The sequence below is a fragment of the Lepisosteus platostomus genome, unplaced genomic scaffold (assembly GCF_059453375.1).
Source record: "Lepisosteus platostomus isolate fLepPlt1 unplaced genomic scaffold, fLepPlt1.hap1 Scaffold_54_H1, whole genome shotgun sequence".
In the NCBI taxonomy this organism is placed as follows: Eukaryota; Metazoa; Chordata; class Actinopteri; order Semionotiformes; family Lepisosteidae; genus Lepisosteus; species Lepisosteus platostomus.
In genome coordinates this window covers 475340-500000 of record NW_028291672.1, presented here as the reverse complement: position 1 = coordinate 500000, position 24661 = coordinate 475340, and the positions used below count along the sequence as shown (strand labels likewise).

The following is a 24661-nucleotide window of genomic DNA, read 5'->3' as shown; positions in this document are numbered from 1 at the left end:
TCCCTTGTCATTAGAACATTAACCTTAAATGTCCACATTACTCCTCGAGAATTCATACCGGAACCAGCATTGGGAACAAACAGGATGAATAACATCTGGAGTATGTATAAACAAGGTAGGAGACATCATCTCAGTCTAGGCATTACAAATCAGGAAGTTCACTGTCAGTATCTGATACCTCTGTAGGCAGATATTTGGGGAAGAGGTAACTTCCTTTCTTTTGAAATGCTACCTTTGACTCATTCGTGCTACCCGGAGTACATCTTGATGTAAGAGTACAGCATTCAGAGTACATTGTCAGTCATGATCCAGCTTCCCAGCACCAGTGTTACAATAACACCGGTTCCTGTTCCCAGCCCCCCTGATGAACCATGACACCTGTGTTGGGCACCTGCCAGGGTGGTTTGGAGGTTTGTTCCATTAAAGCAAACTAACTACCTGTACATCTTCAGGGCTTACTGTTTCTTGGATTTCTATCCAATTCAATAGTGTGGCACCTGAAGGCATCCACGACCTCAAGTTTGGTCTTATGTTGTCTGGTTGCAGACCGTACAGTGTTAAGTTACCATGCTGTACTATGGCCTCCTTGGGAACTTGCAGGAAACTGTTGGTTAGGTAGCTGCATTGTGGTAGCTGTATCATGCCTGTCACAAGTTATAGTGACAGTTAAATGTGGTGTGCTGACCAGCCATTTACTTCCCATCTGCTCTTCATGGGGTTCATTAACCTCCCTCTGCTCGTTAGTAGCTTTACACCCTTCATTGGTGGATCAGTTAGACACAGCCAATGGATAGCTTTGGTAGCCATACCCATCTCAAGATTTGGAACCGAATTCAATCTTGGATTGCCTTCTGGGTGAGCTATGAGCAATGGGTTTAATGTCACATACTCCTCTACTGAGAAGAGTGAAATCAAGTGGGTTAGGATTTGTGCTATGGCTAGACTGGCTACAGTGGCACTAAGCTCCCTTAACAGGTCTTGTGTCAACATTCTGGCCTGTTGCACACAAGCATAAACCCACTGTATAACACCAACAATCATGTCCACTAGGTGGGGGATAAGATTCAACCCTGTTGCATAGGAAGTTGCCTGTAGGGTTTTCCCTAAGCTTTCCAACTTTTGCTGCTGTTGATACAGTCTGTCACTACCCTCTGGCACCTCTGACACCTGCCTTCTTGGGGCAGTCAGGGTGAGAGTGCCAGTAGCACACAAACCTACCAGAAATAGCAAACACACAACAGTGGCGGCAGCAATCAGTCCTCCCAAAAGTCTTTTCGGGTGGCTGATCCCAGTCATCTCCTTCTGAGTGACTGTCCCCTTTCTAAGCTGGCGCAGCATGTACATGGTCTCTTTCTCAGTATGCCATGTGGCATCTTGGGCACCAACATCCTGGAAATCTGAGGAGATCTGACGCAGCTGCTGATGCTGCTCCTCCATTTCCAGGACATCTGCTTTTTCGATTTGTTCATGCCTGTGCTCTAGGAACCCTGCAGGGGGTGGTGCAGCGGTGGAGCATGCCTGACCCTTGGCTTAGTGGTTATCTGGAGCACCTGAGGGATCTGGGATTGTTACTCCATTCTCACTGTTCAGGTCCACCCTGCACACTTCCTGATTGAGGAATCCCTCTATCGGCATGTTTACAATCGTTCGCTGGACGTGGGTGTAGGACACCTGCTCGCTCCCCCCTTCCCTCTCTAGGGGTTCAGGGAGCTGCCCCAGCACTGGGATAGCTAGTTCACTGTCTTCGAACTCACCATCACCCACCAGGCCCATGTCAGTGCAGGCGGGGATTCTGACACCCCCCTTTTCCATGTTCTGCACTAACAGTCGGGTGGCTTGCCCATCCAGCTCCAGTCTGGCTGAACCACTGTTGGTCAGACTCAGACTGACAAACTGAGCTGGTGGCTGTAAGAAAACCGGCTTGGCTTTCATTCCCTGTCCCTTCTGGGGGACTGGGTGTATTGGCAACCCTGCCGTTGAGGCAGGAACAATCAGGTCAATCTCACTCAATACCTGGTAGTTGTGAGAAATAATGTTACCTGACTGCAGGTTCCCTGGGTCACAGCAGAGGGAATCTCTGTGAATCTCTCTCAAATTCCTCAAATTATCATATTCCCGCCCCTTATGCAAAACCAAATCCTCCTCCCATCCCAGTTTATCCTCGTTATTATAAACAAAATCCACCTAAATTTTCAACATAAAGCATTACACAAAATCAATACCTCAAATTTTCAACATAAAGCATTACACAAAATCAATACCTCAACACGCCATACTCAACAACGATAATTCACCAACAGCCAGAACATGTAACTCCACATTCTCAAATAGACCTCATTTCTATAGCCCCACCCCTTATGCAAAACCAACATCCCTCCCCTGTTCTCTCTATCCGCTGGCGTTTGTAATCGTTTTTATTTTCAAATAAATTTTAGCAAAGTCATGTATTTTAAAAATATTAAGATTTCTATATTTATGTCTTTATTTTGTGGTTTCATTAGTAACAAAGGCTAAACTTTCTTGGAAAAATGTATTTTATGTAAACCATGTTTGCTATTAATTCATTTATGGCTAGAATATGTTCATAGTCTTCCAATGAAAGGAGGGTTCCTTTCGCCATAGTCAGGTTGACATTAGAAGCTGGCCACGCCCGGACTGTTACACCAAAGCATTAGCATGTTAAAGCGATTTCATTGAGGAGTCTAGCTTTCTTAACTAGTAAGTACTGTACTTCCTTGGTTTTTGAGGGGGGGAGGTGTCTTTTGCTGGAAATCTCGCCCCCTTCTACTTTGAAAATACTTGTGAAACCGGTTTAATTCGCCACAGCCAGAACTCCCGCAGAGAGGGGGGTTGTATGCAGCGTATCGGTATACAGTAGATGGGAAAGCCAGAGCCGACCGCTACGCCGCCCACGTGTTATGCTCTTCGTTTATGTCTAAACCGGAACACATCATTATATCTCATTTTGTAGTTCTTAAAAAAAAAATCGTTTGCCCAGTCAAACAGTATTGTTGTTATTGTTTTTAACCTGTAAAGTGCTTTGAGGAGCCACCTTTAAAGGCGCCATATACAATAAAGTTCATTATTATTACTATTGTTAATTTGCTGGACAGAGAGGTGAACATTATTACACAGAAGACAAAGATAGCGATTTACGTTGCATTGTGCATTGTGCTGCTGTAATACAGTTTTAAATAATTAAAAGTCTAAACAGTATCAGCTTTATTTATGGGTTTTAAATAACGGCGATTTAAACGCGATTTAAATCAATATAAATGTTTATATTGTAACGCATAGGTGACTATTCATTGTTATTAAAATGACTTAAATTCGATCATGTTGTGATTAGAAATATACATTTGTTTGGTGCGAGTGAAGTTTTATTTAATCTCTGAGCCATATTGATTCTTATGGAAGCCAATTTCCGCCAGGGAGTAAAAAAAAAAAACACACTATGGTATTCTCTCCGATGCAGTGCAGTTAAAAACATATCTCTGATGCTGTTCCTAAATGAATATCGTTTATGACCATCAGACGCTTTATGCTCCTTTTCTTTTTAACAGTAGATTGAACAGGGAGAGGCATTTCATGATGTACTTTTAACTGATGAAACAACAGTGTCTCTGGAACAGTTTTCAACCACGTTGTTTTATAAAAAGGGGAGATATGTGAACAAGCAAAACCCAAAACAAACATGTACACCATACGTACGCGTACGCGTACGCGTACGCGTTACTGAAGCTAAAAGTTTAGCCTTTTCACTAATGTAACCACTAAATAAAGACATATAGAAATCCCTACATTACAGACTGTATATGGCTAGTATTGGTAGTTTAAAGAAAAAATACAGACCAGTATTCCACTTTCTCCCTAAACATTCTGACCATGTTACTCTTTACTGTTACTGACCATATTAAGTTTAAGTGCCTGTGGGCACTTTTCCTGTCCGTGGGAGGTGGACCGTCTTTCATTAGAAGGTTAGTCTGTTCTACTCTGAGAATGTAGCGGGGGTGGAAAGTGCCCGCGGTCATTTAATTAGTATTAAAATTCGCACTGATTCCCTTGCGAAGATACGGACATAGGAATATTTGTGTGTGGTCAAAAAAATGGCATAAAAACAACAAAGTGAAGGCTGTGAAAACATTCACAATGTACTTTATACACAAAGCAAGTGTTCTCATAACTTTAGGAGGTTTCGTGAAAATGCTACAGGCGTGCCAAAATCGTTTTTTTTAAATTCAAGGTGACTTTACCGCTGTTTTCATTTTCAGATTGTGAATCAAAAAAGGCATTTAATTAAACGCACGATTGCGATTTTAATCAATTACTGTATTGATTGAAAGATACATTCTGTACAGATACAGTACAGTCACATTCTCCTGTCGTCCAGTGGTGTAAAACGAATTAGCAGGTGCTTGAGATAACATCCCACTGAGTGGAATGTTCTCATTTGTTCTCAAGTGTAAAAAGAGGTGATAATTCTTAATAATTCCGTGTCGCATTAACTAACCTCTTCAGTTTATTCCGCCAGACAGTACATTATTATAATTATATCATTATTAAGTTGTTTAGATACGCAATTCCATATTATATTCCCTGTTAATCAAATTCTAAAAGTATGCATTTGTTAGATAACAAGCGAATTCACAGAAAAGGTTAAATACTATCACTTTTCACAAAGTATATAATCCTAATATGGTCAGAAGGAGCACGTAAAAATGTTTCCCAAATAACAACATGTAAGACTTTGATGCTTAAAATGTTTAGGGAGAAATGGAATACTGGTGTGTATTTTTTCTTTAAACTACCAAGACCAGCAATATACAGTACAGTTTACATACATTAATATGTTTATATTCCTAAATTAAAATCGTTTATGAGCATGTGAAAGGCATGGTGAATCGGAGATTCTCAAGAATTACATTGTATGATTAGAAATGAATGCGTGATCGGATCAACTAAATGCTGTGGTGTTACTTTTTGTCAATGAAAAAATAAACTATTTTCGTTTACAAAGACGGTTACAAAGAATGTGGACCAGGGTAATACTTTGAGCTTACAGCTTGTCCAAGGTCATTCATTATTAATACTCTTAGAAATATCTTCAGTAAAGACTTTGATGCATAAAATATTCCTGCATAATTAAAATATTTATGATAAAGGTGGTAGGTTGTGTACTTTTGTCCAACAGAACAATCTTGCTTTTATAAAATATACCGCCTTTTTAATGTTTAATGATTAACATGCTGTAATACACTGTTTAAATTTAAAGTCTAAAGAGTATACACCTTAAATTCTTAATTGAATAAAGATTGTCCCTCAGCAGTGATCAGGATTCAAAACCGACGTTTTCTGCTGACAGCTCAAATGCTGTACAGGAGAGGTTAACCTTTATTAGCTCCACCTGGCGATTTTACAAGGTGATTCCGGATACTATTAACATAATCTAATTTGCGTCCGGTATGATGCGGTATACTGCGACACGCCCACCGTGTTATACCGCAGCGTACCCCGCTTGTTTTGAATGGCTGCATATGTATATAGACTCTATATATACATTTGGTGCATGCCACAATTTTGGATGGTGGTGGAGGAATAGGGATTTTCTCAACACAGCAGGGACTCCAGTTAAGAATGCTGGGTTTATCTCTGAACTGTTAGAAGCTTTGCAGCTACTGACTGAAGTAGCTGTGGTAATGTGTAAATCACATAATAAAGAAATGTTTCCAGTAACTCGAGGGAACAACTTTGCAGATGCAACTGTCAGGTGAGCAATACTTGTAGAACAGTAGTCTGAGACCTCTGTGAAGCAGAGAAATGGACATGGTTAGAAAAGATTGTGGGGCTGCATGATGATGGGGTGTGGAGCTGACAGCACACCAGACGCCCTGCATGCCCTCACAGCCTAATGCCCTTTATAGCCCGACAAATGCACTCTGTTGGACACCCAGGTGGGAGTCAAATGGTGTGCCGGTTACCCAAAACTGGGTGAGAACCGGGTTTGAAGCCGTAACCACTTATGTGGTATCTGGATGTAATGTTTATCAAAGGAACTCAACTACAGTTCAGGTGCGGGTGCAACAGCTCAAAAGGCCTGCTACTGAGGAACCTTTCAAACCTGGGAAATTGAAAATTGTAAAGGGAAACCTGGGCTCTTATAATCTGTTTTCCTGGTGGGTTGCTGCCACTGCCTCTGTGTCTACCAAACACTTGATAACAGAGATAAGCCCTCGGTGGGCACTGCCCTGCCCCTTGTATTATGATCAAGGAACACACTTCACAGGGAAGGTGTGTCAGGCTGTGGCTGCATTGTTCGGAGTGAGATGGACTGAGATCACCCTCAGTCTGCTGGAACAGTGGAATGAAGGAACAGATCTCTGAAAGATCGACTAGACATCAGACTGAAGGAACGCCATGGGATGCGGGCTGGATCAAACAGAACTGTGTAACAGCCTGTTTGATATCATCACGGGCCAATCAATGAAACTTCCTGGAGGGATGAATTTAGCTGGAGGAATGGATTGTTGAATTTGCTAATTCTCTATTGTAGTATTGTAGGTTGCTAGGACTTAGCAAAGCACATCTATGATGAAGAAAAATATATATCATAATTATAATCCAGATGATTGGGGCATTGGTACATGGCTACAGTCTGTGCTAGGAACATGGAGAGGGTCTCTGGTTCAATACATATTTGTGGGTCTGGTATTATTCGTTATGATCATATCGTTAATATCCTGTTTGAAAAACATGTGGACTAAAGCTGCTGCTTCTGTGCTAATTGTACACCCTGAAGGGATCATGAAGGTCAAAAAATGATTTCATGGGAAAGGTTCTCTTATCTAGTGGCAGAACCTGATGGGTAGAACAATATAGCTTTAAGGGGGGTTACCCTTGGGAGTGATTCCCCTAGATGCAAATGATTATTGTGGTTTGTTTGCTCATAATAAGATGTTTTGCAGGAACGGAACAAAGAGAAATTTTACAACTTCAGCTAGAATTGTTCTGCAAAACGTCACAGCTGAGGCAGGGGAACAATGTGTAGATTTTTCTAAGAGTTATTACCCAGTTGTTGACCAATCTGTTGACCAATGTTGACCAAAAAAGCCTAAGATTATACTGGGCTCCAGCCCACAGGGATTTACCTGTGCTGTAAGAACTAATGAGTGAATAAGGAGACTGGATTCTGGTGAAAGACTTCAGGAAAAAGAAATGGTGTTCACTCAGGTGGAGGGGGCTGTACCAGGTGCTGCTGACCACTGCCACTGCTGTGAAGGTCACAGAAATGGTGCCCTGGATTCATGCTTCCCACTGTAAAAAGGTCACAAACGAACTGAGCAAAGCGCAGGAGTGATGTCTCCACAAGGACAGATGGGGATAACCTGCGTGGGACTGATGTGCACAGCCTTTTTCCTTTTTATGTAGAAGCCTGTCACCACCCCAAAAGAGGAAGAATCTAAACACGAAGCCTCTTTGTATACAAACTGGCTGAATGAAACTGATAATGAGGGGGATATGAGTAATTTGTGGTATAAATTTATAAATCATACTGTAAAGTTAAAGAAATTTAATGCATCTTGTTATATATGTGCTTTAATGCCTCATTCTACAGCCTCACCCATGCGACTTTTTATGAAATGTACTCTTTTATTAATATCACGTTAGAAGGCTTAGACGCTATCAAACAAGAATTAAGGGGAGTTAGATTAATGGTACTTCAGAACAGGTTCGTGCTGGACCTTCAAAATGCAGCATCTGGAGGAGTCTATGCTTTAGTAGGAGACTCCTGTTGTACATATATTCCAGCTAATGACGATGATTACGGAAATATTACGCTCGCTATTCAGCATTTGAAAGAACTAAAAGACAAGGTGAATAAAGAGAGAGGCATAAAAGATACACTGGCTTTTCTCTCCTGGTTAGAATCACTGTTTGGGCCAGGGGGAATGTTTTTCTTTTAAGTTACTAACACCGATTATAGGGGCTGTGATACTTGTCTTCCTGTTTTTATGTTGCTGTATGACATGTATTATTCCAATGCTTCGAAATATGGAAATATGGTACCTAGGGGGATAAACTGTTCATCCTTCCAGTCTGGAGAATTGGCAGCTGTCTGACGTCAGTAAGTGATCCTTAAAAAATTAATAGTTCCATGACAGTGTGCATCACCAGAAAATCAATTTCAATGCATTAAAACTCTTGTTATCCTTCTGATCATTGAAGTGTCATTGCCCCAGCACTGTATACTCTTACTTTTGACGCCTGTCTGAAGTTGGATCCATTTCTAAGAATGGTGACTCACATATCCTCATGCTCAACTTTGGCTCAACCACACAAACTATGAAGTTAATCATCTGCTTTTGCTCCAAGATTTGTGTTACTAGGCTCTCTCCTGGGGATCCTCGTGTTCAAACATTGCCCTTATTGTGGATGATCCATGACAGAATTCAGGGAATTCAGAATTCTGATACCTCAGCTCAGATTCTGACTGGGCAGACTGTCATTGCCTGGTGTGAATGTGTGCATATCTGTTTTTGTGCATGTTCTGTGGCCTGTTGTACAGTACATCACAAATGAAAGGGAAATGGAAAACTAAAATAAGACTCAAGTGTTTTATCTTTCATTAACAGTGTTTCATTAGTATCTATGCTAGATCCTGTCATCCACTGCTTACCACGACAGGCTCTAGCACGGGATAGCAGCTAATACATTTAACAATCTCACTGCACAATGTTGTATATTCAAGGGCTGATCTTCTGTACTTTTTCTTTCACTTTTCATTTCCTGGAAACTCAGTCCTGCCAGGAATAATCTGAGAACATAATCAATCTGAGTGAAATTCTAAGCAGAGGAAGATTGTTTTACAGAGTCAACAAGGTCTAATTCAAGGTCATCAGCACTAACAAGATTCTCTCTGGAGACAGGCGATAAGAAAATTGAAAGTGTGTATTGTTACACAACAGCAGAGACTATGAGTTATGCTATCATGAGAGTGGTGATGGATTTTTTTTATTGCTTAGTTTTGCAGGTTCTGTACATTTGAACATTCAAAGTGACTAAAGTAAAGGAGTTTTCCCTTTTTACCACATAATTCCCAAAGATCAACACTAATAGAAAGCCTAATTCCAGCCAAGATTCAATTACTGTCTCTCAGGCATCCCAGCAGTGGATTTCATGACTTCAGACAGCCATCTTTATCAGTGGAGAACTCAATGCTCTGAGGTTTACTGGCAGAGTCTCACACTGGGTAATATGTTGGTAAATAATGTCCTATGGAATTCTACTATTGATAAATTCTACTATGGAACTGCGATGTGTCCTGAAAAAATCTTCTATGATAGTGGTACAGTCCATCACACCCCACCTACAGCCTTTAAAAGAGAAAAAAAAAACTGACAACAACAAAGTAAGTCTGGTGTAATCAACTAGGTCTTGCAAACATACTTAACCTCTTCCAGCTACCAACATTACAAATGCTGTTTACACATTAGATGGTTATTTTTTGGCTTCTGATATTATGGTGGAAAAAGAGCCCTGGAATCTTTGTAGAAGGACAAAAGACGGAAAGAACAGGCAGTGTAACCATGGCGAAGAGAAGGGAAATATTGGAGAGAGCTTTTTTCATACACTTTTTATCATTGTTTTTCCAGCCCAACAATGATCAACAAATATGGGCAGGCGTCCTGTGCCAAATCCAATCTACCTTTCTTCCAAGCATACAGGAATGTCAGTGAATTAAATATTGACATATGAAAATACCCAAAAATATGCAATCACACATATGCAGTTTGAGCAAACATAAGACAATACCCAAGTACCACAAACTACCAGGCATCATAAGCAGTTCAGGTGGGGAGCTGTGTCAGCATGCGTAGGCTGCAAAGGAACAAGTAATAGGTCTATTCCATGCTTAAAAGAGAAGAAAGAAAACACAACATTTCAGCCGTGGAGCCCTCACACCTGAAGAAGGCTCCACGGCCGAAACGTTGTGTTTTCTTTCTTCTCTTTTCATCTAGTGTCATTAGCCAGTTCCTGTCAAAATAAAATAGAAAAGGATAACATTCTAGAGAGAGTTTGAAATACCAAGGTACAATTTAAACCATATTTCTTCCACTACAACCACAATATTTTGGAGAGATCGCTGAGCCTAACTGTTCTGGCATGTCCGTTAGCCTCCGTCCTGCTTCAGCAATGAATGCAACGGGGCACATTCTGAGGGAGATGCGGTCAATCAGGTTGCAGGAAAACCATGCTATGCTTTTTTTTGAGATCCTGAAAAGGACAGAGGGGCCATGTATATGTGTGCAGCTGGATATGTTATTGCAGGTGGCGTAGCAAATTCTGCTGAAGCCCCACTGCCTGGTGTGGACGGTAGCTGTGCATGTTGCAGCAGAATTGTGCATGTGAGATCAAGGGGGCATGTCATGTGTTTGAGCACTTCACTCCCTTCCGGAAGCACGTGATTCCCTGAGTCCAAAAAATTTGTAAGTTCTTTGGATGACCTGTGGACCGATCTTTCACGATGAAGAATTCCTTAAGAAGAATAGATCTCGGCCCACCATCCCAATGCCTCCATCTGAAAACAGCAACCTCCCACTGCCCTTAGTCTGCAAGGCAGTCCTTTCAAGTGCGATGATGACGCCGGGACCTTCGTTGCCTATTGTACGAGCTGAACTTTTGTGCTCATCAATTCAAGGCTCTTTCCATCAACTCATCTTGTCTTTTGACGCTTCATGTTTTGTACTCCTTTGACTATCGGCATATCGGGTGACTGCAAACACTGAAGTTCTTGCTTACGGAGTGTGGAACAGTGTTTTCAAGTGATCGCTGTTCTGTCATGTTGACGCCGAGTGAATCTTTCTTTGGCAACATGGGCAGGCTGACAGCAGCGCGAGCTAAAGTAATGGCAAATTTCTTGACTTATTTCTGAATGTGAATGTTCTTTAGAAAAGGGATGCGGCGTTGCTTCTCCCCCGTGTAAAGGTCACGCATTCCAGACGTGGTTATGAGCGAACAGTTGCCGCAAGTGTTTGAAAAGAGCAAGAGAGGAAGCAGCCCTGCCCCGTGTGAGGATCAAACTCAGGACCTTCAGACAATGAGACTGACGCGCTACCAACTACGCCAACGAGGCCAGCTGCAGTACACAGCTGGAAAGTTTGCCTCATATGGATTTCAGTCGCCCGTTCCCTAATCTTTAGACGCCCTCTGCTGGATGTTGCATTTGCCTTTTGATCTCACCGATACTTTTTTGGTCTGTTTCTGTTGCGAGTCCGTTTTTCAGATCTCACCTAGCACAAGTCTCTCTGGCTGAAGTGGCCTCTCTGCTTCAGCATCGTGCCCTCACTCAGCCATTAAAAACGTCACTCGGACTTCTGACATGCTGACATGAAATGTCAAGAGAGAGTGGCGGAGACGCTTAAGGCAGAGAGAAGATGAAGAGGGGGCGTGGCTGCAAAATGATTGACAGCTGCATGACGCTCTCCATGCAAGGCGTGACCACAGGCTAAAGGACACCTTTCGGCACATCAAGCTCTAAGCACACACCTGGAGGACGTGGGAAATGATCCCGTTATCTCTCGCATGCAAAGCGAGCGCTGTACCATGCAAGCTAACCCCCCTCGCTGGGGTTATGCCTCGGTGTCACCTAGTGCCGCTTGTTCCCCTCTTACCGGGTGCAGTTCACTGCCCTTCGTCTGCAAGGCAGTCGTGTAATTGCAGCTTTCTTGACTTATTGATGAAGGTCTGACTGGACGAGCGAATGACGCCTCTCCCCCGTCCTCAAGCTCGCTGACAGAATAAAATGGAAAGTGCTGCCGTGGCTCATTGGTTTAGGGGTATGAGTCTCGCTTAGGGTGCGGGAGGTCCTGGGTTCAACTCCTGGATGAGCCCTTGTGTGTTCTTTTTGTCCTCGTCCACAAGACTGGGAACTGCATGGGCGAATGTGAAGAAGATCCTTCTCGAACGTGCAAAACGTGCGAGAAGAGGGGGCGCTTGTTTCCAGCCAAAACTTCTCGCGTGTGAGACGAGCTGACCATCGCTGCAGGAGGTGGGAGGGTCACTCTGGTAGACAGAGCTGACCTTCGGCAATAGGATTTATACTCTCCAAGATGATATTTGCACTTTCTGGAGAGGCGATTTTCTCCACTTCAGTAGCCAGATTTCGTCGATTGCGTGGAGAGGGCTGTAGAATGTGGCAGCGCCTTTCCTGCTCCGTCCATGACAGGCGTGCTGGTCTCTGGAGAGAGAGCACGGTCCATCAGCGCACTCCAATAAAGGCACTGGAAGCAGCTGAATCGCAATGGCGAAGCTCAACGCTGGGCCGCTGGGCATATCTTACCACCGTTTCCGTAGTGTAGTGGTTATCACGTTTGCCTCACACGCGAAAGGTCCCCGGTTCGAAACCGGGCGGAAACAGACTTATTTTGTCGCCACGCACAAAAGGGGATTGGGGATTCGCCTAGCGCTGTGATCGAACAGACCCACTCACCCCTTAGTGTGGCGGGATCTGCACAGTGCATGTCGCAGCGCATCCTGCTTTCACTTCAATGCGCGTCCTGATGTACCCCGGTCTCCCGCGTGACAGGTGGGGACAGGTGACAGGTCCTATACTAACGAGGAAGACATCGCTCTCTCCGACCCCCGGCATTGTGTCCCGACCCACCGTGCTGGAAGCCGACGGGTGCTGTGATTCCTTTAAGGAGCAGAAATGACAACCGAGGAGCCGAGAGATCATTTCAGCATTTCGCGTCTGAACGGAAAACACAAACGACCAACTCGGAATGACTTGCCTTTGACGCTTTTCAAAGCGTTCTTTGTGCACGACGACTGCGCCGCCTAGCAGATACAAATGGGTTGTACAACTTTGAACTAGCAAATGGAAGAGGGCTAAGCCCCCTCTCTTTTAGCCCAGGTTCAATCTGTCTCCCAGAATCACCAGGGCGCACACACACACACCCGTGCCGTTGAAGTGCTCTGCTTCATTTCTAAGGGCAACTCAACATTCACTCCTACCCCGAGTGCAGAAAAGACAGTGTCTGCAGCAACAGCAGCTCAGGTCTCTGCACAGGAGCTAAGCTGCCCCCATCTCCTCTGCTCTGCGGCTCCTGCGGAGTGGAGTCCTGCCTGGAGCTGTGTTTGCAGGCGGCGGCTCCCCGCGCCCTGTCTGTGCGTCGTGAAATTAATTAATAACGTTAATAAATTTATAAAGTTAATTTATAAATTTATAAAGTTAATAAAGTTATAAATTAGAAATTAATAACGATATAATTATATTCATGTACCGCAACACAAGAATAGTACACGCTGTACATTGTCTGTCGATAATGTTTCTGTAGTGCTTTTTCAGCACTCAGCACGTGACTGTGCTGGTGGTGCTGTGGGTTAGGTTCCTGACTTCCATATCACACGGTCTATGATTGAATCCCATTGAACTATGACTTTATTTTTTAACAAACATTTCTTTGAAAAAATGAAACGTTTCCCTTGGTCAGAGATTAAATAAAACCTCACTTTTTTTGAGCAGAAGGTTTACTGTGACCTGAGAAGGGCCGGCATCCAATCACGGTGGTACACACACACGCTCTCACCTATATGAGCTACACGGCTACCAAGATGATCTCAGGTGCGCCGAGCTGGTACGGAACATATTGAACTGATCGACGGCGAATTGTCTCTCAGACAGGCTTTTCACCTCTGAGCTCCCTGACTGACAGTGATCAGCTAGGTAGTGAAACAGTCAGCTGCTTCTAAGCCTTAAACAGCTGCATCTCGGCGCTTCCACGGAGAGATGATTTGAAAGCCGAACATCACCCGTTGGGAACACCTTACTATCACTAGTTTAAGAGACTCTTAAGGTCTTGCAGAGGTGCCTGTCTAATAGCATGCACTTTGCAAGCTATAGGTGTTTAGGCTGAGGCAGAATGCCTGTTAACAAAATGTTTTTCTAAAGGTGTGTCCAAGTGGCTGCAAAAGGACAACACTCCTGGGGCGCCGTGGCTTAGTTGGTTAAAGCGCCTGTCTAGTAAACAGGAGATCCTGGGTCCGAATCCCAGCGGTGCCTTCTTTGTTCTGTCTTCTCGAACAGTACTGGTCATTATGGACAACCGCCTACGGCTAGACTTAATTAAATGCAAGTATTCATTTCCTGTCTTTAACGCGACTTGTTTTTCTTAAAATGGATGCAACTTGCAAAACATGAAATACAAACCTTGCTAATCAGCGCTAGCGGCTGGCAAAAAAAAAAGAAGTCAGCAATGTTTTTTTTCTTTAACCTTAACCCTGCTAATGGAGAAGAGTTAATCGACCGAGTCCATGCAGCTTAAACGGTGCGCATGTCGGGTCCTTAGCTGAAAGGGTGGTAAATCACGCTCACCCCAGTCCTTAATCTTTTAAAGAGGATACAAAATTGAACCTAGTCGCCACATCACATACATCCTATTCAACGATAAAAAGGTAACATCTATCCTCGTCCAGAGTAAATCTCACGTTGAGGGCATATTTTTTTCCACTTTACCATGAGTCGGGCTCGGCTGCACAGAGGAGAGAGCAGAGCAATGAGGTCACGGGGACAGGGGAGTCACATGCTGGCGGTTTGAATACGCGGAAGATCACTGAGGGATCCACAGTATGTGGACCCTCCGTGCGCCATCAGTCCGCACTCCGGACTCTGAATCCTGCCATCCGAGTTAAGATCTCGGCGGAACCTGAGGCGCAGTTCCTTCTTAAAACGTAATCTGGTGAGCATTTCTAGAATCGTACTTGTATAGATGCAGCCTTTAATGTGTTGCTAGGTTAAAATTGATGACTTCTTGAACTTCAGTAGGCAACTGCCCTCTTGATTTCGGATTTAATTTCTTTATTACAGGGGCGCTTTTATGAAGACAGAGTCATGTTCAGGTACTTTGCTTGATGGAGGAAGCTCATTTCGGACTCTGTGATCTGCTCACCTGGAAAGGTCTACTGTACTACTACAAGAGAGAAGTAGAGTCTGGAAGAAGGGACAATTTTATGATGCTTTGGAAGGTAATGCTTTTTTTTCTTTGAAATCGAAATGAATCAGAATATCAGTGCAAAAGACAAACTCTTGGTTTGGTTTAAAGAGATATGGTTTTAAAACAGACAAAATGTAGAAAACAGGTGTTTCTCACTTTTGGAAAAGAATGGACCGGGGGTAATATTTTACTAGTTGCAGGGCTGAGATCACTGGGTTACAGTCCTGTAGTGTCACACCAGGGACAGTGGCGCAATGCATAATGCATCTGACTACGGATTAGGAGATTGTAGGTTCGACTCCTACCTGGCTCGGGTCGTTTTAAAACACATCGGGCTATTCCCCAAGTAGCCTGTGCTACTTACTGCATTGTAATCGTACCAAGTAAGAGATTTCCTTCATATAAATGAACTGCACCTGACAGCTTTAGAATAACACCTGGGCTCAGTACGGTGCTGAGAGCTCAGCGTTGCTGTTCTAATTAGCACGCACGATTGTTGCTAGTTGAAAACTTTTCCCAATACCCCGCTTCCGCTGGTTTGCAATACAATCGGCGAAAGCAATTTTTGACAGTCTCGTCAGAGACTGAGCAAGGTGTTTAAAGACAGATTTTGTCATGGTGACATCATGGTAGAAAGAAACGAGCTTGTTACGTCTCAACAGAAACGCTCTTTATCTCTTTCAGCGTTATGCAGAGAACAGCGTCTGTCGAGATCACTTTTGAGTCAGCGCGAAACGCCGTGTGCTGTCAGTTTGATTTCATATTGCTCGTAGCGGCGCCCGGCTTTTGTCTGTCAAACGTTAGGTTGCGCTTCTTCATGCTGCATCGTCGGCATGAGTGGAGCTTTTTAAACGTCTGTACTTACTGCGCCCCATAAGAAATCGTTTGTCCCCGTTCAAAAGAGATTGTGCGATGTCCTGCAGCGTTTGCAAAGCAAACCTTTGACAGTTTGAAAAGAGGAATTTATTGTGCTTCCTGTGCGTGCAGTAGTTACAAAGTTGAAGGTCTTTACACGATCTGCTGCAGTTTTCAGTGGGCGAGCTTTGTCAGATGGCTTGGAAAAACGCACTGTGTTTCGGCTCGGGAAACATCATGGGCAGTGTCCTGCATGTTTTCTGTGTATAGCTGTCTTTTAACACATACAGAATTCATTAGAAATCATTGATTTCTCCAATTAACAAGGGTCCCTTTTGAACCTGCGAGAAGCATTCCTTCAATGTAACAGATTTACTCCGGGGAAAGGCAGCATGACATTGAGAGTAGCTCAAGCTTTCAGCACCCGTATCGGACTGCGTGTATGCAGACACCGCTCAGAATCCCCTGTAAGATTCTCCTTCAATTCCGTTTTGCAGTGCTTTAGCTCTTTCAAAAGGCTTCGCTTTGCTAGTCATAATCCAAGGCTCATGACAGCATTTGAAACCAATTGCCACTGCGTTGGCCAGGAATCGAACCCAGGTCAACTGCTTGGAAGGCAGCTATGCTCAACACTATACCACCAATGCACGCCCACAGGTGCCCTGCAGGACACCACCAGAGAATGCTCACGATTTCGGAAGCTGTCTCCGGGACGTGCTGATTCCACACATCCTGAATAAATCATGATATTGTTAGTTGCTGTAGCTAGACGTTCAAATGAGTTTCATGGCCAGATGGACTGTTTCCTCCAGCGATTTCGATTTTTAAGAACTTTTATTTCCTTTTCACAATAAAATACAGGGCATCACAAATGCTTTACATTAATATACATACTTAAAACAGTATATATGATCACATCTTATTACATTTTGACACGGTACGCGTTACATAGCAACAATTTCTTTTTTCTGAAGCAAATCACATTCTTTACTTAAACATGATAGTGTTTTTCACAGTTTCTTGAGATATTGACCTATGCCCTCTATTTCCCACAGATTTTCTGCTTCCTCCCTCCCTTCTCTCCACAGATCTCTGAGGTAATAGTTCTCTCGGATGATGAACAGGGCCAGGCTACCTGCAGCCTTGACTGGGATCTTGATGCCTTTGAACAGCCCCATGTTCCTCACTCTCCACAGGGCGTCTTTCCCACTGTTCACCACGGCCCAGATCCTGTCAAACACGTCAGGAGGAAGTTTGACAGGAGAGATGCCGTATATGACGAAAGCAGCGGTCAGGGTAAATTGGGGCGAGAGAGCCTGCAACCAATCTTCAAACTGTGCCCAGAAGGCCTTAGCAAAAAAGCAGGACCACAGGAGATGGGTCACAGTCTCCTCCTCGCTGCAGCCCACCCTAACGCAGCGAGGGCTGGGTGTGAGGACCATACGGTACAAGGAAGTTCGTACCGGTAAGCACTGGTGGATGACACTCCAGGCTAAATCTCTGTGAATGTTGCACAGAAACTTAGAGGATGTGTGTTTCCACACCTTCCTTGTTTGGGCTGATGTTAAAATGCCCACAGGGGTCTGCCTATTGTTCTGGGGTGCAAAGAAATCTTCCAGTTTTTGGACGCTGACATCTCGGAGGGGAATATGGCCAATTGTGTGAGATCTTAGAAAACTTTTAACTGTCCCATAAATTGCAGGGCATGTGTCAGAGAGTGGGACATCCAGCTTGGGTCTGACACCCCACACTCTGAACACCTCCCTACCTACCCAGAGCCTGGAAAAATAAGTCCAGGTACGCGCTGCAGGTGCTGTTGCAAAGCCTCTCAGCACAGAGGCCAGGAAAATGCACAGCAGCTTCGTAGCAATATCTGGGACAGACTTCCCCCCTGAGGGTAGCGGCCTGTACATTATTTCCCTTCTGAGTCTTTCCTGCTTCACACCCCATAGAAATTGAAACATCAATCTCCTCAGCACCGCCGCAACACGGTGTGGGATTGGGAAGGTAGAAGCCAGAAAATTCAAGACAGGCAAGAGCTTGGCTTTGATGACCAGCACCTTCCCTGTCATGGTGAGGTCTCGGTTCTTCCATTGCATCAGTTTTTTGTTTAAGATTGGCAATTTGTTCTGCCAATTTACTGTTCCCATCTCTTCTCCAAAATACACCCCCAGGACCTTAATTCTCTTCTCTTGCAGCCTGAGATCATGTCCTTCTTTTGGCTCCCTCCAGTTCTGATAAAAAATCTCGCTCTTTGATTTGTTAATTTTTGCAGAGGAAGCCAAAGAGAACCGATCACAGCACTGCAGAGCTCTACTAATTGAGGCATTGTCAGAGAGGAGCAGGGTGACGTCATCCATGTATAGAGATGTCTTTACCTCTCCTCCCCCACTTCCAGGTACTGGTATCCCATTAATGGCCTGATCCTGGCGCAAGGCACAGGCTAAGGGCTCCATAGCCAAAACGAATAACAAGGGGGATAATGGCCAGCCCTGCCTCACAACAGACTTCAAAGGGGCGTGATCTATTGCCATTAACCATTACTCTGCTGTTGCTACCTGTGTACAGCAGGTTAATCCACTTTCTCATGATGGGGCCAAACTTCATGTGCTCAAGTACCGAAGTTAAGTACTGCCGGTTTAGGCGGTCAAAGGCCTTTTCTAGGTCTACACCTGAAATGCACAGAGGGAGGGAGCGATCCTCTGAGTACAGACAGACATCCTTCAACAAGGCCAGGTTGTCGATCATCAGGCATCCTGCTATCCCACAAGTCTGTTCTTTCCCTACCAGTGAGGCCACTACATTTTGTAGGCGCAGGAAAAGGGCTTTGGACAGGATCTTAGTGTCCACGCCTAACAGGCTGAGGGGTCTCCAGTTCTTTATGTCATTCTTTGCTCCTTTCTTAAACAAGAGAGAGATAGTGCCTTCTCTTAAGGAGTCAGGCAGCAATTCTGTCTTATAGCTTTCCTCGAATAGGAGCAGCAGCGGATCCTGAAGCAGATCCCAAAAGGTGCAATAAAATTCTTTAGGGAGCCCGTCAGCACCCGGAGTTTTCCCCTTCTGTAAGCTCTCCATAGCCTGTCTCAGCTCTTCTACTGTCAAATCCCTCTCAAGTACTTCCCTATCTTCTTCACTCAAAACGTTTTCTAGCTTTGAGGTAAAAAAATGAATTTCTTCATCCTTTACCTCTGTAGAGCTGTACAGTCTTGAGTAGAAGGCCTCGGTGCAGGAGAGGATTGCACTCGGCTCTGTTCTCTCTCGTCCCTCCTCATCAACTACACTTTCCATGACAGACTTGGAGCCTTCCACTTTCCTGAAAAAGAGGCGAGAACACTTCTCATTTTCTTCCAAGAACTGCACTCGACTACTTTCTTCGGCTATGCTCCGGATGTCCTTTTTTAAAAGGGTGATATCCTCGAGCACATCGAAGCCACTGTGCATCATCGTGTAGAGACGCTGCAGCTGCCTCTGTTTCCTGGCTAGCACTCCTCTCCGTCTGGCAGCAGCCTTCCTTCCCTCAGCCATGAAAAAGGCCTTTGTCCTCACCTTCACCTCCTCCCACCACTCTCCTACTGACCCGTACAGACACTGCAAGGACAGCCACTGTGATAGTTTCTCCTTGTAGCAGGATACTACCCCCTCGTTCTCTAGCAGCTTTGTGTTGAGTTTCCAGATGCCTGGGCCAAAGCCCTGGAGTTCCACTCTACGACCTAAAGCCTGATGATCTGAGAAGAAGACAGGCTGAAGAGTGACCCCAACAACTTTCACTCTCTCTGAGACAAAGCAATAGTCAATTCTGGAGCTGCTATTCCTCCCTGACCATGTATATCCTGCTGTTGTGGGATATATACATCTATATGTGTCTGAGAGTTTAAAGTCTTGAACTAAGTTTTGCAGGGCCAGTGACCTGGAATCCAATTTTATCAGAGAGCTAGACTGCCTGTCTGTGTGCTCTAAGATACAATTAAAATCCCCTCCCACTATCACGTCTGTGCTACATAACAATAGGTGAGAGAGTGCCTTGAGTAGCTCCACCCTTCCTCCCACGTCAGTAGGGCAATACACATTGATTAGCCGCAGGTTAACGGTCCCCCATTCCACATCCACACACAGCAACCTGCCATCTATGACCCTCTGAATACTTTTCAATTTGAAAGCCCATCCTTTGAAAAGAATGGCCACGCCAGAGGCTCTGTTGTTATTGTCCCCTGACCAAACAGAAGGCCCTTTATCCCACCTATCTTCAAAGCTTTTATACCTCTCTTGATAGGCTAAAGCACACTCCTGCAACATCAACACATCTCCCTCTCTCTGCTGGAGGTAATCAAAGACAGACTGGCATTTAACTCTGTCATTGATACCTCTGGTGTTAAGAGATATTATGTTTAGAGCCATATTACATAAGAAAGTGGAACCAGTCTTTACAAAACACATTTCTCTTCTGTCTCACCTGGTCCCTTCTTCTTTTTCTTTTTCTTCTTACCAATTTCCTGCCAGCCATCCTCTGAATGAGCCTTCATCAGGGTGGCAGCAGTAAAAGCATTCACGGAGTCCATTTCAAGGAAGGGGGTAGAGGGAGGGGTGGAGGGGTTCCAGCTGTTCCCATCGCCATGCTCTCCTTCCTCCTCGCTCGGGGAGAAAACAGAGTCATTTTTCCTTTTCCTCAAGTCCAGCTCCTGGGAGCACTGAGGGGAAAGGGGTGCAGCCGATGCACCAGTCTCCTCTTCCCCCTCACCAACCATTTGCTGCAGATCCTCTGTGATGGACTGGATGGAGGAGAGGAGGGCATCTGTAGCACTTGCAGAGTCTGAGAAAAGCAGCTCCGCTGAATCCTGGGTATCCTCGCTGGACCCGCTCCACCGGGGGGCCCCACACTGGCCCTCGTTCTGAGGAGCAGGAGTGGGGGAGGGGTCCTCGCTGTTCTCGGGGGTTTTCAAACCCTCGTGCTTGTCTGGTGCAGTCTGTTGTGGGGGCGTAGTGGATTTCTCTTCCACCGGCCCCGGAACCACAGCAGGGCAGATCCTGGCTGGAGGCTGAGACTTTATCAAACAAGGGTTCTTTGTTTGACTTGTTGTTTGCTTTGGCTTTTCGGGCCGGTTTGGCTGAAACAAGCACTGCCTCATCCTTTCTCATTTTGAGTTTATTGGCGTAGGCATGAGGGCAGTTTATAAAAACGTGTCCTTCCAAGCCAAGTAAATTGCACTTTGGCAGCATTGAACAGTCAGAGGCTAAATGTCCCTGTTTGCCACAGGTCTTGCAGCATTTCACAGTGCAGGGCGATGCCAGGTGTCCCACAGCGCCGACACACCTTTGGTTGTCCCACATAAAAAACATAGCCATTGCAGGCGCCCAGCCAGATTGTAGAGGGCAGGTGCCTTAAGCCTCCATTTACATTGTCCGGTAGCAAGCGAACCTCGAATTTCCTTGCTCCTGCTTTTATACCGTCAACATATCTAACCTCAGTTCCATGGTGGACGGTGCAGTACTGGTTAAGCCAGGTGTGAATGTCCTCCGTCTTTTTTGAAGGTACAGGCATTGAGCATTGGTGGTTCAGTGTTAGAATTCTCGCCTGCCACGCGGGAGGCTTGGTTTTGATTCCCAGCCAATGCAGTGGCTTTTGCAATTCGCAACTGAAAACCCACTGAAGCTAAGCGGGTGTGAGCTAGGTCAGTACCCGGATGAGGGTGAGCTACAGGGAAAAACAAAGCTTCCAGCTGGAAGCGGTGTTAATGGTGCCGGCGGGGGGGCGCTCACCCTGAGGTCTGTGCGGGTCCCAATGCCCCAGTATAGTGACGGAGATGCTGTGTTGTAAGAGGGCGCTGTCTTTTGGATGAGATGTAAAACCGAGGTCACAGCGCTCTGTGGTCATTAAAAATGACCACCAAAACCTTTGACAAAAGCTCTTGGTAATTGATGGTCTTCAAAAATGCTTCTCCTTTAGGTACATTTTAAATCAGCTGAAAAATGCTGTGAAATGGGGGGCATTTCAGGCCAGTGTAGGATTTTGGTTACAAGAACCATGAAAGTGCACAAGAAAGCCCGTACACTGAATTACACGGCTTTCTATTCAAAAGAGGACAAAAGAAATTCCCTGAGTTCGATTTTTTGCAGCACTGAGAGGGGCACTGTTGCGAGGCCAGTTAGCTCAGTTGGTTAGAGCGTGGTGCTAATAACGCCAAGGTTGTTGGGTCCGGCCGTCTGATTGGCGTTCTTTTCTTTGGGGGGCGGGAAGTGTCCGGCCGCAGGGGATCTTGGGACCTTGCCTGCATAGCGGCTTCCCAGAGTGCGTCGTTTCCGGCACAGTGTGGCCGGGTGTTTTCCGAGTTATCGCACGGATTGGTCACGCTCGCAAGCCGTGAGCCGCAGGCGATGAGCCCGGAGCTGAACGGGCCCCACTGGCTAGTTTGTAAGGCCAGGTGCATTGCCAACCACGACCGGCAGCGCAGAGGCTTTGAAGGCGGCCTGGGCTCCTGTAGCTGTGCAGCCACGCACTCTGGTTTCTTTTCATGTTGTACAAATCTTTCGCCTTTTACTAAAGATTTCCGTGGAGAGGAGCATGAATGCGTTCCATGCAATTTTTGTGCTTCCTTGCCTTCGGGTGGGGCACAGCCTGGCTGGTCAAAGAGAGAAAACAAAAACGCCCGCAATCGGTCTTGTTATGGCGATTGTGGCAGTCTGCTCCGCGAGTCCACGGTCTCCGGCCGTCTGATTGGCGCTCTTTTCTTTGGGGGGCGGGAAGTGTCCGGCCGCAGGGGATCTTGGGACCTCGCTTTGCATAGCGGCTTCCCAGAGTGCGTCATTTCCGGCACAGTGTGGCCGGGTGTTTTCCGAGTTATCGCACGGATTCGGCACGCTCGCAAGCCGTGAGCCGCAGGCGATGAGCCCGGAGCTGAACGGGCCCCACTGGCTAGTTTGTAAGGCCAGGTGCATTGCCAACCACGACCGGCAGCGCAGAGGCTTTGAAGGCGGCCTGGGCTCCTGTAGCTGTGCAGCCACGCACTCTGGTTTCTCTTCATCTCGTACAAATCTTTCGCCTTTTACTAAAGATTTCCGTGGAGAGGAGCATGAATGAGTTCCATGCAATTTTTGTGCTTCCCTGCCTTCGGGTGGGGCGCAGCCTGGCTGGTCAAAGAGAGAAAACAAAAACGCTTGCAATCGGTCTTGTTATGGCGATTGTGGCAGTCTGCTCCACGAGTCCTCGGTCTCCGGCCGTCTGATTGGCGCTCTTTTCTTTGGGGGTTGGGAAGTGTCCGGCTGCAGGGGATCTTGGGACCTCGCTTTGCATAGCGGCTTCTAGAGTGCGTCGTTTCCGGCACAGTGTGGCCGGGTGTTTTCCGAGTTATCGCACGGATTGGTCACGCTCGCAAGCCGTGAGCCGCAGGCGATGAGCCCGGAGCTGAACGGGCCCCACTGGCTAGTTTGTAAGGCCAGGTGCATTGCCAACCACGACCGGCAGCGCAGAGGCTTTGAAGTCGGCCTGGGCTCCTGCAGCTGTGCAGCCACGCACTCTGGTTTCTCTTCATCTCGTACAAATCTTTCGCCTTTTACTAAAGATTTCCGTGGAGAGGAGCATGAATGCGTTCCATGCAATTTTTGTGCTTCCCTGCCTTCGGGTGGGGCGCAGCCTGGCTGGTCAAAGAGAGAAAACAAAAACGCCCGCAATCGGTCTTGTTATGGCGATTGTGGCAGTCTGCTCCGCGAGTCCACGGTCTCCGGCCGTCTGATTGGCGCTCTTTTCTTTGGGGGGCGGGAAGTGTCCGGCCGCAGGGGATCTTGGGACCTCGCTTTGCATAGCGGCTTCCCAGAGTGCGTCGTTTCCGGCACAGTGTGGCCGGGTGTTTTCCGAGTTATCGCACGGATTTGGCACGCTCGCAAGCCGTGAGCCGCAGGCGATGAGCCCGGAGCTGAACGGGCCCAACTGGCTCGTTTGTAAGGCCAGGTGTATTGCCAACCACGACCGGCAGGGCAGAGGCCTTGAAGGCGGCCTGGGCTCCTGCAGCTGTGCAGCCACGCACTCTGGTTTCTCTTCATCTCGTACAAATCTTTCGCCTTTTACTAAAGATTTCCGTGGAGAGGAGCATGAATGAGTTCCATGCAATTTTTGTGCTTCCCTGCCTTCTGGTGGGGCGCAGCCTGGCTGGTCAAAGAGAGAAAACAAAAACGCTCGCAATCGGTCTTGTTATGGCGATTGTGGCAGTCTGCTCCGCGAGTCCTCGGTCTCCGGCCGTCTGATTGGCGCTCTTTTCTTTGGGGGTTGGGAAGTGTCCGGCTGCAGGGGATCTTGGGACCTCGCTTTGCATAGCGGCTTCCCAGAGTGCGTCGTTTCCGGCACAGTGTGGCCGGGTGTTTTCCGAGTTATCGCACGGATTGGTCACGCTCGCAAGCCGTGAGCCGCAGGCGATGAGCCCGGAGCTGAACGGGCCCCACTGGCTAGTTTGTAAGGCCAGGTGCATTGCCAACCACCACCGGCAGCGCAGAGGCTTTGAAGGAGGCCTGGGCTCCTGCAGCTGTGCAGCCACGCACTCTGGTTTCTCTTCATCTCGTACAAATCTTTCGCCTTTTACTAAAGATTTCCGTGGAGAGGAGCATGAATGCGTTCCATGCAATTTTTGTGCTTCCCTGCCTTCGGGTGGGGCGCAGCCTGGCTGGTCAAAGAGAGAAAACAAAAACGCCCGCAATCGGTCTTGTTATGGCGATTGTGGCAGTCTGCTCCGCGAGTCCATGGTCTCCGGCCGTCTGATTGGCGCTCTTTTCTTTGGGGGGCGGGAAGTGTCCGGCCGCAGGGGATCTTGGGACCTCGCTTTGCATAGCGGCTT

General features: G+C 46.2%; 8 non-coding genes across 8 annotated transcripts; all 8 read left to right on the top strand.

Annotated features, from left to right (window-relative positions):
• Nucleotides 1-12341: 12341 nt before the first annotated feature.
• On the top strand, nt 12342-12414 carry trnav-cac (transfer RNA valine (anticodon CAC)). Its single transcript has one exon. It is a non-coding gene; the product is annotated as a tRNA-Val (tRNA).
• A 1571-nt stretch (nt 12415-13985) lies between these two features.
• On the top strand, nt 13986-14059 carry trnat-agu (transfer RNA threonine (anticodon AGU)). Its single transcript has one exon. It is a non-coding gene; the product is annotated as a tRNA-Thr (tRNA).
• A 1376-nt stretch (nt 14060-15435) lies between these two features.
• On the top strand, nt 15436-15574 carry LOC148633051 (U4 spliceosomal RNA). The gene has a single exon (XR_015934118.1). It is a non-coding gene; the product is annotated as a U4 spliceosomal RNA (small nuclear RNA).
• Nucleotides 15575-22333: 6759 nt separating this feature from the next.
• LOC148633050 (U5 spliceosomal RNA) lies at nt 22334-22450 on the top strand. The gene has a single exon (XR_015934153.1). It is a non-coding gene; the product is annotated as a U5 spliceosomal RNA (small nuclear RNA).
• Nucleotides 22451-22841: 391 nt separating this feature from the next.
• On the top strand, nt 22842-22958 carry LOC148633049 (U5 spliceosomal RNA). The gene has a single exon (XR_015934142.1). It is a non-coding gene; the product is annotated as a U5 spliceosomal RNA (small nuclear RNA).
• A 390-nt stretch (nt 22959-23348) lies between these two features.
• On the top strand, nt 23349-23465 carry LOC148633048 (U5 spliceosomal RNA). The gene has a single exon (XR_015934150.1). It is a non-coding gene; the product is annotated as a U5 spliceosomal RNA (small nuclear RNA).
• A 391-nt stretch (nt 23466-23856) lies between these two features.
• On the top strand, nt 23857-23973 carry LOC148633047 (U5 spliceosomal RNA). The gene has a single exon (XR_015934141.1). It is a non-coding gene; the product is annotated as a U5 spliceosomal RNA (small nuclear RNA).
• A 391-nt stretch (nt 23974-24364) lies between these two features.
• LOC148633046 (U5 spliceosomal RNA) lies at nt 24365-24481 on the top strand. Its single transcript, XR_015934149.1, has one exon. It is a non-coding gene; the product is annotated as a U5 spliceosomal RNA (small nuclear RNA).
• The last annotated feature ends 180 nt before the right edge of the window (nt 24482-24661 follow it).